Raw genomic sequence first — 14,262 nt, 5'->3', positions numbered from 1 at the left:
TGTGTGTGTGTGTGCCTGTGTATTCAATGCGAAAGCATTTATTGGGCACTGTATGATGGATGATACAGAGATGTTCTTAGTGGCTGATGATACAGGGTTGAATGAGAGAATAAGCAGTGGTCCGTTACACACGTGTGTACACACTGAATGATTATATCCATTTTCTTGGGTGCACACTTTATATTTCACTTTTACATACGTACATACTCGCATCTGATTTATTTAACATGATCCCATTTTACAGTGATGAGAATGAGGTCCAAGTCACAGAGACAGTGACTGGCAAGGCAGAGGGGCTAGGACTGGGATCAGCTTACCAAACTTCAGTGGTCTAAGTTGATCTTCAGCATCACACAAATGTAAGCAGGTTTTCACTGTGTTTAATCTCCGGAAGAGTCACCTGTCATCATGGGGGTCAATTACAAAATATACAAGAAAGGTCAGCGTGGCCTGGTCCCTGATAAATGCTACAGGCTCCGGTGTGGCCACTCTCCCACCCCCCTCTCCTCAGGGGCACTGGCCTTTATTCACACCCTCAAGCATACAGTTCCTGAGCATCCTGCACTCCTTCACGAAACTTGACGTACTTAGTTTTTTTATGAACTACTAGTAATTATTTATTTCATACCTGACTTTCCAGCTGGGCTCTTAAGTTCTGTGTTGGCAATTCCACATCTGTATTATTCACTTCGTCTCTGCCTAGTGCATCTTATAGTATGAGGCACATGGGAAGTGCTCACTACATGTTTCTGAATTTACACACTAACTTAAAACTAATAAGAAAATTATCTTCCTGTGACCTTGTATAGCCACCGCTCTTACGCCATCTCTCTGATACGAAACAGATCATATCCATTTTCTTTGGTGAGCCTGTATAATTTCTGCTCATTCTTCCAAATCCAATTTGAGATTCTCAGGGATGGTTATTTGTCCCTCGTCTCATCTTCTCTCACATTTGCTGTTAGAATCACACAATCAACATTTGATTGCATTCATTCTCTTTGTAAAACATATGTATATTTCATGAGTATGTTTTCTTTTACTTCAATAAGACAAGATTTTTTAAAAGAAATTCTGAAGGTCTTTTTCTTCCCATTTCTTTAGAAAGTCTAATGCCTCCTGGGCATCTTCAAGGAGATGAATAACAACTTGTTGACATTGATTTGGAAGACACTGAAGAGTAGACAGCAGTTAGGAGAGAAAGGTTTTTTGTGTTTTTTTTTTAAGATTTTTATTGGGGAATTTGGGGAGGGGAACAGTGTTGGGGAATCCAGGAAGGGGAACAGACAAGTTGCTGGCCTTTTGTTCTTCAGTCTAGTTGTGGAGGACGTCGCTTCACTGGCCCATGTTGGTATTATCATTGCGCTCTTCCCAGGTGAGGCAGAATGGTCACCGGCCACTGGACAGCCACTCACAATAGCTCTTGGCAGCTCACGCTGGCTGCCAGCCACTCACCGTAGCTGATGGCAGCCCACTGCAGCTTCACTGCAGCCTACACTGTTGCTGGCGACTCTCGGCAGCCCAGCTCCAGGTTGAGCTGTTGTTCACCATCTTAGCTGTAGAGGGCAGTGTCACTGGCCCTAATGTAGGATCTGAACCGGGGCCCTGCTGCTCAGAGCTGGCGTTCCAAGCCAACTCTTAACCAACGCACCATTCGGCTAGCCCAGGAGACAAAGGTTTTTGATAGAACACAGGGTCTAAAACTGATCAAACAGAGGGCTTAGGAAAACAGCCCTTTTTCTTTCCTTTCTTTTTTTAAAGAGGAGGATGCATTTCTACAGATTGTGGCCAACATTTCAAAATGTATACAAGTGAATAACAGAGTAGGTATTTGTCTCTCATGCTGCATCCATGAGAAATGTACCAACAAAGTCAATCTGAAAACTAATAAGAAAGTCAATATTAACAGGAGATATATTGTTTGAGAACGGCAACACTCACAGAAGTTCTAATTTAAACTCACCTGAAAAAGCAGCACAGAAACTGAAGCAAAACCCACTGGAATTTAAATCACTCACCATCATCTGTGTATTTGGCCTCCTTTATTCAAATGTTTTTGGATTTTTCAAACATTGAATTTATTCAACCCAACAGTACAAAAATTGGCAATCTGACAGAAAGAACAATTGAATAGACTTTCTTCTTTCAACATGAATAGAGCTTGTGGACTGAAGAAAGCTATTTGTTCCCTATTCATTTTATGTCATAAATCTATAGAACTGAATAATTTTGTTTGATAATTTTTTTCAAACATTGAACATGAGGCTTAAACTCCTGTGTCCCAATCTGTATTGAGGTGATAAGTTTGTTTTTCTTCTTATTAAACTGTGAATTCTGGGGCTCAGAAAAGTTTGTGTGTGTGTGTGTGTGTGTGTGTGTGTGTGTGTGTGTGTGTGTGTGTGTGGCTATCAGTTATGTAGTGTCCGGCTTTTATAAGGCACTTTTTAAAAAGTAAAAGGATAAAAGAAGAAAGGCAGGAAGATGCTACTGTGAACAATAATATTTTCAAAATTATATTTGGCAAAACATGAAAGTCCCTCAGCTACAATTGAGAAAAACACATTTTTAAATAGACGACGTAAGTAGAAACAAAGACATTGAACTGTCTGCTTCCCCTTATTTCCAGAATCAGAATCAGCCTTCTTTTCCTTGTTTATTTCAGCTTTGGGTTATGACTTTGCTGGCCCCTGTTAAAGATTAATGTGGTATCTGAGATATGACTAATATATTAAACCAATATCAGCTACATGAATTAGTATATCAGATATACCAAGACAAAATTATTTGAAAGACGCAAACGTAGGTGAGATAAGTTTTGCAAAAGAAACGAAGGGAATTATGGTTCTGGACTTATCCTCTGAGAGAAATAGGTTTATCCACTGCAAGACAAGAAAATAATTGTTGAAAGCGATAGAGACAGAAAAGGTCAAGTGCCCATTTCCCCTTTTGAAATAGACCTACCATAGATGGTTTAGTTCAGGGGTCGGCAAACTGTGGCTCATGAGCCACATGCGGCTCTTTGGGTATGAAGATGTGACTCTGAAGTAAAATTGAAAATGAAAATAAAACTGTAACAGTTTCGTTTATAAAATTTTTAAAGGATTTTAAAATTTTCCTTATTTGTAAAAATATATTTATGGCTCTCGAATAATTTTTAAATTGTTGTGAGGGATAGGATTGGCTCTTCCATCTCAAAAGTTTGCTGACCCCTGGTTTAGTTGAATGGTGTGACTAGGTTTTGATTCCCTATTGGCTTAGGATACTTTGCTGTGATATGGGGGGAAATTACAGAAATGAGAAAATTGGCACAGAAGTATCACTGCAGAAATATATATTTTTTCTCTCTAAGGCCTGAGATAAGCTACTTTGCCGATCGGCTACTCAGCACAATTATTTCCTCATGTCTAAACCTGTTTGGGAGCTAGAACTAAGACCGTATGCATACAGTACGTAAAATCCCTTTGGGGCTGGGTGAGAGCAGGGGTTATGTGGATATGGTGATGTTTGCTCTCTTTGTAAAATAGTGATGAGTCTTTCCTTGGTCTTATTTTTTCTCTTAACTCTGTTGCCTTCCACACCTGAAATAAAAGTTGACACTCTCTCACTACTGTTTGTTATTGAAGGTAGGTGAATCTGTGGGTGTTCATCAGTTATACTATGTTTCCAACAATTACCAAATACATTTTCTCAGAAATGTTGGGTGGGCATGTTTGGATCCAGGTGGAGGCAAAGTGGGGTGTATCGCACAAGTTTCCTTTACTTCTTCCTCACTGATTCTGACTCATGTGGTAGTGAGAATTTCTAACGTGACCACCCCCAAAATGTCCTCACTTCACAACCTGTGAATATGATGAGATGTCACACCTGTGAATGTGTTACCTTACATAGCAAGAGGGACTTTGTAGACATAATAAAGTTAAAAATCAGTTGACCTTAAGATAAGATTATACGTACTGGATTTTCAGGTGGGTCCAATATAGTCACAAATACCTTTAAAAGCAGAGATCTTTCTCCATGTGGTCAGCAGAACAAGAAGGAAGAAGTGGATTTCAGAATGAATTAAAGCGTCAGAAGGCTGTCTTTGCTGATTTGAAGATGGAGAGAGACGCAGGTGGGATGCAGGGCAGCTCTAGGAGCAAGGAGAAGAGACACTGACAGCCAGCAAAGAAATGGGGACCCCAAACCTACAGCTGTAAGGATCTGAATTCTACTAACCATCTGAATGAGCTTGGCCATGGATTTTCTCACCCCGCCCCCCTTCACATCCCTAAGCCTCCAGGTATAAGCCCAGCCTGGCCAGCACCTTGATCTGAGCCTTGTAGGAGCCTGAGTGGAAAACCCAGTTAAACCCACCTGGAGTTCTGACCACAGAACTGTGAAATAATAAATGGGTATTGTTTTCAAATACTAAGTTAGTGGTAATTTGTTACTCAGCAATAGAAAACTCATTCAGACACATACTGATATATTTATGGATGGGGTGATATGATGAGGGACTGGCATCAAAATAATCTAGTGGGGTTGGGTGAGGATGGGGAATATTTGAGACATGACTGACCATGATGGTGAAGGAAGTTGATAGGTCATGGAAGTTCATTACCCTATCCTATCTATGTATATGTGAAACTGCATACTAAAATGGTTACAAAATTAGAAAGTGCCTGAGACAGTTTTACAAGGATAATACGTAGTTGAAAATTGGTTCCGCGACGTTTTAAAATCCTTACTCATTTTGAAACTCTTGAAGGATAAAGGGAGAGGAGAGTTTGTGAGGACCTGTGAGTAATATCTGCCTTCACCCTCAAGGGGAGGGGTGGGATGCTAGACAGAGAGAGACTGCATTTGGGATATAACTGGACTCCCGCCAGCAGAGGGGCAAAGATCACGTGGCTATTTTCATGGATAAGAGATGGGCTGCATGCAAAGAAAGCAGGGGTGAGATTGCTTTTGATCCTGTATGCAGGTTTTAGCGGGGGAGGAGGTGTTGGTGGTTGACCCTGGGCTATTGCGGGCTGTGGGAAACTGAGTGACCTCCGGAAGAATGCATTTGTTCTCTTAAAACCTAAAGTTTAAAGGTCTCTAGTGATGGGAATCTCTGAGGGACGCACAAGAACCCCCCATGTGGGAGAGTCTTGTTGATGAGAGAACCTAGAATGTCGACTGTGCTCTTTGCCTGTCCTCTTTTCTTTTGATTCTCGCCTAAATGGATCTGAAACCTTCATGAGCCTGGAGGGAGTTGGAGACTGGTGGGAAAGATGAACAAGATAGAGAGCACAGTGTCACCGAGCTCTGGCCCTGCCCCAGAGGGGAAGAAGGGAGATGACTTTAACACCAAACAAGTTAGGTGTGTAATTATTACACAGGCCTGGGCTTTCAAATCCTCAGATGGAGGGGGTTTCTGTGGCTTACTGTACATTCCTCATACCCATCTGTTACTTCCCAGAGTAAATTAGAGGTTCCCTGTCACAGATTCATTCATTGTTTTCATGGCTATTAGGTCAAAATAAATGCCAAACAGTTTTATTTATTACGTGGTTATAGGTCCAAACAACTGATGTGTTTCTGTCCTAACAACTTAGTAGCTGTTTGAAAAAATACATATAAATTAAAAGGAAAATGACATATGAATTTCAGTTTCTGAAATAATGTCAATTAGATACTAATGGGATGTGTGTTGTGTGTGCCTCTGGGGCATTTCTCAATTTCTCAAATCTTGGAATCAGATTGAACAATTGAACACACAAATCTCATTCTTATTCTACATTGATATTCACGCAGTACTTGTTTTTGTTTGTTTTGGTTTTTAAATCACGGCCTACACAGAGAGCTAAGCTTCAGGAAACATAGGTCATAGAAAGTAATGTAGTCTTATGTAACATTGAAACTGCAAACTACGTAAGCTAGTAATTACCTAGATTTTGACAGGTGTCAAGTATCACTGTGTTTCTCTTAGAAAATAAAAATATCCTGCTGTACCCCCCTGAGCTCCCTGTGGAGTTCCAACACAGTTGGAACTGCAGAGTTAGGGAACTTGCTCAGCTCAGCAGATGGGGTAGAGCTGGGATGATCCCAATTCTCTGTGAATCATAACCAGAGTTTTGGGCTACTCTAATTTCTAGTGAGCACATAGGAAGGTAAGAGGGTGCGAGGGTTATTGGATAATCATGGTTAATTATGTTTGGGAAGAGTTTGTGGATATCACCATTCCCAATAATGAACAGCTTTAAATTGTGTGTAGTTAATCCTGTTAGTTACTCAAATGTGTATTAACTGTGAGTCTATGAGAAGGTATTAAAAAAACAAACAAACCTACTTTCCAGTTCATAGTCTCTAGTTAAAAAAAGAATATGTACATTCAAAATTTAACTGAAGCAACTGCTGGTACTGACAAGCTAAAGATCTTTATGTTTCTCTCATGGAAGCATTTTAAAATTTTCAATTGTGATTTTACTTGCAGGAAAGTAATGTTTATGCCCACAATAAAATGTGTTTTAATTAAAAACCCTGGGCTTTAAGCAAACAACTGCTTTGACTTTTCTAGTTCCTTGTTTGTATTTCAGTTGTTATTTAAAAAAATTCCCATGTTGTTTTGATTTCACAAATATTTATATGATATTTTTTACTATCTCATGAATTTTCTTGATTTTATTGTTATTTGCCTTTTAAAACATTTTTTAAAAGACAAAACAACCAGAAAGAAAGATCATTTTATTTCAGAATATAATTGGTTTAGTAGATTTGCTCAGCTAGAAGTAACCATGAGAAATTCGAAGAGATCTTGAAAATTGTTAATCCACTGTCAGTTTGCCACATAATTTACTTATGATCAAACTATTTTTAAATAGTGTCATTAAAATATATATCATCATTAATTCAGCAGATTTTATATAAAAGTTTTTTTGCATCAGCCAATTAAAAGGTTTAATATATTCTTTTTTATAATGTAATGGATAACAGTACTTCCTGAGCAACTTTTCTAATACCTTCATTTTAAATGAAATTAGTCCATCTGAGTGAAACAAAGACTGCTCTTTTACAAACTGATTTTTGTTTTTTTAATTAAATTTATTGGGGTGACATTGAGTAATAAAATTATATAGGTTTCAAGTGGACAATTCTATAATACATCATCTATATATTATATGATTTTTCATAATATCTAAGTGCAAATTCCCAGCACAGTGCACACAAAAGATTTGAGAGGAAGGAGCTTGAACCACCAACACAGAACCACCAGTATCATTTTTATTTCAAATGCCAACTGAGAATTGCAATCTCAATATTTATCAACATGAAAAGCAAGTATAATACCAACCCCTGCAATGTTTTTAAGAATTGAAGCTAAGTTGCACAGCTTATGCAAGGTCTTTAACTGTCTTTTGTAACTACACCAATGTGTTTAAATAAGAACATTTATTTGTGTCTTTCATATAGTGTTGACTCCAGGATCCAACATAATAAAACCTATTTTTTCTGTATCCCATAATTTTTTCTAGTAGCCATTAGTAGTCTATAGTATTTATACACATTAAAATATCAAAATAAATTATTTTAAGAGAATGACATTGAATCAGTGAATTAGTCAGTGAGGAGCTGCTTGTGGGATGGAGGCCATTATATTGAAATGTTTGGCTTTATTTAAGCTGAATGGTGCTTTAAGCCAGACAAAAACTATAAGGAAACTTAATTTCAAACATAAAGCTCATGGAAGGCCTATACATACAGATTGTCTGCAGAGGCATACTTAGAGAGTGGAGGGACAGAAATTTCTTTCTTTTTTCTTTCTTTTTTTGTTTCATTTCATCTCCTCTATTCTTCTTTCCTTTGCTTCCTTTTCTTTCTCCTTTCTCTTCCTTTTTTTTGAAGGCTCTGCTGGGGATACCCTCCAGGAGCATGATTTTAGCTGAAAACCAATGTTATTGTTATGCATTCATTCAATGCATTCATTAAATGTATATTCATACATCTGATTCAAGATGGTTAGCATGACGTGGTACAGCATAAGGCATAGACCATAGTGGCATGTTGGAATAGGAAAGTATTTTACAGTAGCAAAGCAAGAAAAGACTCTGTAATATGACTGGCATTACAAGTAACATCCTTGTCCCTTTGGGCTTAAGGGCTTCACTACTACCTCCGAGGACTAACATGAGATTTATACTTTAAGTATGTTTATTTCTATGTCATTTGTGAATTTCTCTCTTTAAGTATATTTCTATTAATAATTTGTTAAATTCTGCAAGTTGCATTCCATGTTTAGAATCCAGTTCTCAAGGAGTCCAGAATTCAAATGACACTTTCAGATTTTGCTAGGCAATTTCTACGACCTAAGTTAGACATGAAAATTCAGTTATTTATCGATATCTACATTGGCTAAACTAACATCTGACTGGAGGCCATCCTAAATGAACTATTCTTTCATTGAGTTGTTGCTAATTGTTTTTCTATGTATCTTTACATTTAAGTAATTATTCCCTTAATTAGTGAATCTTTTAAGAAATAAAATTAGGAAGCAGTATAATGTGGTACAGTGAGTACCCAGTAAGAATTGGGGATGCCTGAGATGTAGACTGCACCCGCTTTAACTCAGTGTGTAGGTTATTAGAGCTGCCATCACAGGGTACCACAGCCAAGGTAGTTTAAATAATAGAAATTAATTTTCTCACAATTCTGGAGGTTAGAAGTTTGATCAAGGTGTTGTCAGGGTTAGTTTCTCCTGAGGCCTCTCTCCTTGGCTTGTAGAGAGCCATCTTCTCTCAGTGTCTTCACATGGTCGTGTGTGTGTGTGTGCACGTGCGTGCACCTTTCCTCTTTTTATAAGGACACCAGTCACACTGGATTGTGACCCAGTCTAATGACCTCATTTTACTTTAATTACTCCTTAAAAGAGTCTAGCACCAAATATGCCCACAACGTGAAGTATGGAGGGTTACGACTTGAATATATACATTTTTTTTTGCAGGGGAGGGGAGGGTGTTGAAAAAAATCAGCCCATAACAATTAGCTTTGGTGAATTTTTTGGCCTCAGTAGGTTTAGTTTTATTCTCTCCTAAAAGCCAAGTAGCTATTCTCTACATGGCCTCACATCCCTGACAACCCTGATAATCTATAATGATATCAGCATGTATCCCATTACATGGAAAAATACATTGTGGAAAAACACATTGGATTTTGAACATATTCAACATGTTGACATTTGGTTATAATAATAATCATCATCATCATCAAGATTATAAATGCCTTCTGATTCAATGAAAATTAATTACATATATTGGGTTGTCAGAAAAGTCATGACATATTTTATCTATGCTTATCAAAGGTCACTTATTTATATAAAGAGCAAAGATCAATCAATGATATATTGCCCATTTTGTTCGATAACCTTTTGCTATCTTCCAGTGAGCTTCATAATTCCTCGTTCATAGAAGGACCTGTCTTTATTTGCAAAAAACTGAAGAAGGTGCTGATTTACAGCCTCATCTGAATTGAACGTTATACCATGCAAAGAGTTTTGAAGAGAGCAAAACAAGTGAAAGTCTGATGGCACAAGGTCAGGTGAGTATGGTGGGTGTGGCAACACATCTCATCCAAGCTCCAATAATTTTTGACAGGTGATCAAACTTGTGTGTGGTCTCGCGTTGTCGTGATGGAACACAAGTCCTTTACAATTAACAAGCTCTGGACATTTCTGGATGATGGATTCGTTCAAACTGTCCAATTGCTGACAGTACAGAGCTCCTTGGTAGGAGCTCGAAAAACATGACACTTTTAAAATCCCACCACACTGAGAGCATAACTTTCCTCTGATGAATGTCTGCTTTCAATGTTGTTTGAGGTGAATCATCACGTCGGAAACAAGAACGTCTGCACACCACATTGTTGTAAACAATACACTTCACATCACCAGTTATTAGTCACTTCAAAAAAGGATTGTTTTCCTCACGTTTAATGAGCATATTGCAGATCTCTACACTTGCCGTCCAAATTAACTTTGAGTTCATGTGGAACCCAAATATCGAACTTGCTTATGTATCCCAGCTTCTTCAGGTGGTCATGAATGCTTGAATGATGGATGGATGTTCAATGTTTCTGCCATCTCTTGTGTCATGTAGTGTGGATTTGACTCGATCAACACCTTTATTTTGTCATCATCAACCTCGGTGGGCCTCTCTGACCGAAGAGCATCATTGAGATCAAAATCACCAGCACGGAATTTTGTGAACCATCATTGGCCCTGATGTTCTTGTAGAGCATTCTCACTGTAAACTTTATGCAACTTTTCACAAGCTTGATGCATGTTCTTCCTTTTATGGAAGTAAAACAGTAAAATATGGCAAAAATGCAGTTTGATGTTCCATCTTCAACTTGTTGTAAAATCTCCAAAACTCAACCAAATCGTTCAATTTTTTTTAGAATGAAGCTAGAACTGTCAGCTGTCAAAAGACAGAAATAACATAGATGTGAACGACTCTAGTACTTCCAAAAATGAACTAGTGCCCTCTGTTGCAAATATGCATCATGACTTTTCTGACAACTCAATACCTATATACTCATTGAAATTATTTGAAAATCAGAAACTTTTAGCTGATGTTTGATTGAGTACCTACCCATGATCAATTCACTTGATAGTTTGTAATGGGTTTTCACATCTTTATTTTTTTGTCAAAAATCTGGTGAGCTTGGAAGGGCAAGCATTGCACTTATTCATTTTATAGATAAGTAAAAATAAATTATTGATGTTGGAATATATAAGATCTTAAACTTAGTAAGCAGTCAAACTAAGACTAAGAGTTAATCTAATGTCAAATGCTGGTTTTTTATCTACTATACTGTTTTTACTCTCTTGGGGAGATAAAAAGAAAATAAAGAAAATTTTGAACAAACAATATTGTTTAAGCCCTTGACAAATTTAAATGAAATAGTTGCTAAAAACAAAAAGTTCTTAAGTAGTTAGAGAAAAAAAATGAGTTGTTAAATTGATAAAGTTGAGAAAAGGTGGCAGTGTTCACTAGGACAAATAAACATAGACAAATTCTCTGTTTTTATCAGGTAAGGGGTTAAAAAATTCTCAAAGAAAATTCAGTGCAGAAAGTGAGAGAAAAAAATAAATTGAAATTGAAATGTATGCGATTATAAATGAGAATTTAATATTAACCTGAATTATAATATAAATAAAAGACTAAATCAACATACCTAGTTAGCTAAGATTTGTTGCAAGTGGACAAGGAAATCAAACAAATCCATACTAAATCTCATGTTTATTAGCTAGGGTACAGACGAAATGACTCCAAATATCATTAAACTCTTTGCATCTGCAAAACTGTTTATCTCATTTTGTTTTGGGGCATTCTGTGAGGAAAACATTTCCCAAAGTAATACCATACTCATTTCACTTCTTACATCTGTTGATCTATTATCTACTTAAATAAACCAAAGTTTAACCTTAGAATTGAAGAATTAGCAACCATGCACTATCAAATTACCAACTGCTTTTCTGATTCATGGCACATTCTTTCATTTACATGTGTCTCTTCCTCCCTTCTTCTGCCCCTGGCAGGTTTTCCAAATGGTTGCATTTTATGTTATTAGCAGTGTTTGTGCTTGCTTCAGCAAAAGATACCCTTATTTATTTTTTAAAGCAAACCCTCGTATAGCATTTGGTAAAGCTAGACAGTGACCTTAGTCTTTATCAATATTAACTAATTACAAATAATAACTCATGTGTCTTCTTTCTCAGTTATTTATACTAGAGATGTTAAGATCTCAACATTTCAATACAATTCCAAAACAGATGAGCCAACTGATTTTCTAGCTTTCTTCCTTCCCCATCACCCTCAGATACAATGCAGTGGACTGAGTGTTTCTGCATTTTATCATTCCCCAGTAAGTATTAGGAGGCAGGCAGTGTACTAAAGTCAGTATGTGCACAGCATGTCGGCTTTGAAGAGCTTGAAAGCTCTGCCTTGTCATTCACAATGACAATGTCCTAGTGTCTCTTTGTCATGAATTGTCTAATCAAGATGTGGATGCATAATGTCCTTGCCCAAAGGTGAATGACTGTTAGTTATTGGAGAAGAGTACCTATTGTTATGCGGTAAGAGATGAAGAATGAGTATACTTAGAATACGGAAAATTGGTGTGCCCAGTTTGAAATGCAATGTATTCCAGCAAGGGATCACATTCAAGATAGCCAGGGTAGAGAGACACCTAGTGATATCATAGGACAGGGACGCAAGATGACTAATCACAGAGCCAAAATGAGAGAAAAGCTTATGTGAGCAGACTGCTGGACCTTCATCCCCCAATAAGTCTTCGTTCTACTCCTCCTTTCCATGTCAAGGTCATGCGCCATAGTCCAGATTTCTTCCTTGCCTGCCCCCCAGCTAAACATACATCTGCCACTTGTTCCATTCCCTTAGCAATTCTGTTCTTTCATACTTCTAATGAAATCAGTTAAATTACTAATTGACATTAGCAGCTGATGATAGCTCAATGTCTCTCCCTTCTAGAGTGCATTTGCCACACACACACACACACACACACACACACACACACACCAGGGGTGCCAGAAAAATGTATACACATTTTTAAGAGATGTTATATATGCTCAAGCAGAAGTTCGCCATAATCAGAAGTGTCTGGATGCTGATGGCAACAACTTTGAGCACCTCTTGTAATTGCAGAAGTCAAATGTGACTTGTATTCACTTTTTCTTATCAGTATATATTATTACAATTAATACTTTTTTTCCTAAGTTAAAATGTGTATACATGTTTTGGCACATGTGTTTGTGTGTATGTGTGTGTGTGTGTGTGTGTGTGTGTGTGTGTGTGTATTTATATAATAACTGCAATGCCTTTCTTTACAGATGGGCAGACAGGCAGTAAAATCCTTTAGGAAGAAGGGTTTGCTTTTCTTCAGAGAAGACTCACACGGCGTTGATTGGTGTTGTGGGGAGCTTGTCTCATCCCAGGGACTGAGCAGTGACTGGAAAGAAGTGGGAGTGATAAAGGAGGGGAAAGAAGATTGCCTGGAAATGTCTTAGATGTGGCTCAAACTTTTCCGGCCAACTAGAGTTTCTGCAGGGTTATTGATTTTCTTTTTGAAATACTATCTGAAAGGCTTCTCTCAAGTTTGTGAGTTAGAACATTTTTAAGCAAGGCTGTTGCAGAGCCATGTTTATGGTTGACACTGTGTCATTTCCCAGTTTATGGAACCTGTTTGGGGAATATGTTTATATCCCTCTTAGTGCTGGCATTTACCAAGCAAAGACACCACTTGGAAAGGGTGAATTACTTTTTTGTACCATGATGTTTACAAAGACTTTCAGGTTACAAGGAGTCTTCGAAAATACAGCTCATGATTTTAAGATTAATAACAGTAATTATAGGCTCTGTTATAGCAGAAGAAGCTGAGACTTGCCTGTGAGATTGAATATGAAAGGGCCCTGATCCAAGGGAATAATAAAAGCTTATTCTTTCTGCAGAAATGGCCAGTATCAGGAAGACACTGCCTTCCTGGGAAATACACAGCAGTGGTGTGGGTTGGTTTAAAGGTTTTTTTGTTCTTTGTTTTTTTAGACTGATTCTCCTGTTACATGGCCCTGAAGACCAATTCAGGTCATAATCACTTTTTTTGATCCTTTTATCTATGATGCCAACACTCACCTGGGGAATTAGTATGGTTTTGACCCTTTCTCCCAGCCACATACTTCAAAGTTGCAGTGAGTTAAATGCTCCCTACAGTATTTAAGGAGGGAGCTTAGAAATATGCAATCTGGTTGGGTAGAAGTGGCAGCGACATTCATTGCTCTGAATGTTAAGTGGCCAGATTTGGGCAGAGTCCTGATGGTCCATTCATACTTTGAGGGAACAAGACCCCCACTCCAAATCCTTTAAGCAAGCATAGTATTAAAAATGGCAAATTTAAAAGAAACTATGATGACTTTTTCCCATTAACAGCTTTTTAGGGGCCTGTTTGGAAGGAGGGCATGGGAAGGGTAAGACAACTGGTGTGGATGAAGGATCAAGGACATAGAAAAAGATAGGAAAAGAGGTAAAGAATGACCTGGAAAACAGAGAGATGAAAATTAAGAGGGGGAGAAAGAAGGAATGTGAGGAAAGGAGTCTAAATTGGCAGGAAGAAGAAGTGGGAAAGGCAGCATTGGTCGACAGGAATTAGAGAGCGTATTGAAGAGAGAACACAAAGAAAGGGACAGAAAAAGGTGGCCCAAAAATGCAGTTCTTTCTTCTCTTTCATCAT

The sequence above is a fragment of the Hipposideros armiger genome, unplaced genomic scaffold, assembly GCF_001890085.2.
Source record: "Hipposideros armiger isolate ML-2016 unplaced genomic scaffold, ASM189008v1 scaffold_1142, whole genome shotgun sequence".
Lineage (NCBI taxonomy): Eukaryota > Metazoa > Chordata > Mammalia > Chiroptera > Hipposideridae > Hipposideros > Hipposideros armiger.
Note: the sequence above shows the minus strand (reverse complement) of the source record.